This window comes from Penaeus monodon, chromosome 16, assembly GCF_015228065.2.
Source record: "Penaeus monodon isolate SGIC_2016 chromosome 16, NSTDA_Pmon_1, whole genome shotgun sequence".
Classification (NCBI taxonomy): domain Eukaryota; kingdom Metazoa; phylum Arthropoda; class Malacostraca; order Decapoda; family Penaeidae; genus Penaeus; species Penaeus monodon.
Window position 1 is genome coordinate 44,868,277 of NC_051401.1, and position 2,500 is coordinate 44,870,776.

Sequence of the window (2,500 nt, forward strand, 5' to 3'; positions counted from 1 at the left end):
CATCTTTTTTCCTCCCATAAGTGACCGGACATTCTTCACAGGAAAGTATCCACAGTCAAGTAAACCCCAGTAACCTCATTACAACAGTGACATTCCTTACCAACTCCCCCTAACAAGGTGTGTTGTGATGAACTGGTCATTGAGGAAGACAAACGATACCTTACGATGGATTAGCATAATGCATAGAAGCGTGTGTGTGTGCTCAGGATGCGATTCCACGTAGGCTCAGTATGCCCACGACTTTCTCTCAAGAGGTCCAGTTGTTGCATTCTCCCTCACCTCAGAGGCTAAGTCGAGATGCCAGTTCTCACACCGATATCCATGATGGGGGTTTTAGTGTAAGCTTTATTGCACGCAGCTTTTTTTTTATACAGAGGGAGTGTGCAGTCCTCTGTTTATTACCACAACGCAAGAGACTAGAATGGCGTATGTTGGTTTTGTGCAACCGAATACCAACTGGATTTGTTATCGCCATCAGACACCTCCGTTGCCTTTGAGAAATTCAAAATCTACCGAGTGTTCCAAGTCCTCTTGTATATAGAATAGTGAGGTATTTTATTATCTATAGACTGAAATTATGAGCGTTTTTTAAAATAACATTCTTACCTCATAAAAAAAGAAAAAAGAATTACAACTGTATAAATTTAAGCTTGACATATTCTATAATGTACTAGAAAAGAACAAGAGACCAAGGAAGGTAACTTGTGCTCAATATATCCTTTTTTGCTCACATTCCTTTGTCCGAGTTGGGTGGATATGAGCAGAATCTATTTTTTTCACATTATTAGTCTGTCTTTTCAGAGAAACTATCTAGGAAGTGTAACGTATTTTGCCGGCAAGGTAGATCTAATTGTAATTGTTCAAATTAAGATTTTGTACTTTTATATTATATGAAGGGCAAACCGTGAAAACCAGTTTAACAAGAAAATGTACTTCATTTCCATTATATTTAAGGGTGGATAGATTATTGTATTGTGAATTGCCATTTTAAAACGTGTACTTTCTTCCGGCGACCCTTATGGCAATAATAGATCACATCGTGTATTTTGTAAGTATAATGATAATAAAACAATATTTTTAATTTTTTTTTCTGTACCCATTTTCCATAGCACGCATAACATTTTTTTTTATGAAGCATTATATATACTTCATATAGTATTTAACTTTACAGCTTATGAAGACCGAACCTTTAGATATAACTTCGCAACTGAATACTATATAACACGAATGCAACATTGTAAATTACTTCTACATTCGTTTTTCAGTATTTATCCAAATAAAGTTCATACCGTTAGTTGATCAAGAAAATGTACAATTTACACCTGCAAGTCCAGCTGAAAAAACTGCTATAATTACTCTTCATTATTTTTCACTCTTGGCAGAGTTCTAACATCATACACGATTAATGATAAAGATATCAAAGATATCATTTTGCTTTTTCTACCATGTACGGTATCAATACGAATTTTGTATCATATAACAGCTGGTCTTCTGAGATAGATAGATAGATAGAGTGAGAGAGAGAGAGAGAGAGAGAGAGAGAGAGAGAGAGAGAGAGAGAGAGAGAGAGAGAGAGAGAGAGAGAGGGGGGGGGGCAGACAGACAGATAGACTGACAGACACAGACATGTCCACAAACGCAAAAAGAGTGAGACAGAGAGAAAGAGTAAGAGAACGAGAAGCCTTACACACAGACACTTATCAAATGAAGCTTCCATAAAAAATTTCCCTTGAGAAAAAAATGTATAAACACAAACAACTTCTAACAAGAGTTTTATGAGATAAAAATGTATGATAAGTCAAGTTTATAGAAGTGGCAGCGCCCGGGGAAGTCACTAAATTTTCTTCCAAGAAAAGATTTCACAATGGAGTAAATATTATTCCAAAATGAAGCCACAGCGAAAGAAAGGAAAAACAAATAAGATAAATGAGAGAAAATCGAAGAAATATGCGCATATGTGTCAGTTCAGAGTTCAGTAATCTCTAAGCCAGTAAGGTAACACGCGATCGGCGCTGAGGGAAAAAATGCAACTTTATTTGAATATTTCTAATGGTTTAACCTGAGATAAAAAAAAAAAAAAAAAAAAAACTTACTTGATACATAAAATCCAAAATTTGAAGATTTTTTTTTGAAAGTTATGCTATTGGATACATGAATTTAGGGGGCAAACTGATACATTATTAATGATAAATAACCTGATACTGTGGAAAATACAACATACTGATACCCAAATACATCATGAGCATGTCGATATGGAAATTTACTTTTATAAATTCTCGTTATAAATTCAGACTGAATATATGAACGCAAATATATTAACCAGAAACATTAATTCACTTAACGCCCTTTATGTAGGTTATTCAAAAAGGTGAGTGAATGAGTGTGTGTGTGTGTGTGTGTGTGTGTGTGTGTGTGTGTGTGTGTGTGTGTGTGTGTGTGTGTGTGTGTGTGTGTGTGTGTGTGTGTGTGTGTGTGTGAGGGAGAGAGAGAGAGAGAGAGA

The 2,500-nt window shown here is 35.5% G+C and overlaps 1 protein-coding gene across 1 annotated transcript in view; it reads left to right on the forward strand.

Moving 5' to 3' along the window:
- Positions 1-1,081, forward strand: part of LOC119582847 (UPF0389 protein GA21628-like) — a 3,236-nt gene extending 2,155 nt beyond the window's left edge. Inside the window, exon 3 of the mRNA XM_037931324.1 lies at positions 1-1,081. This exon is cut by the window's left edge and continues 627 nt beyond it. The gene's annotated coding sequence lies outside the window, so the exon portion shown is untranslated.
- The last annotated feature ends 1,419 nt before the right edge of the window (positions 1,082-2,500 follow it).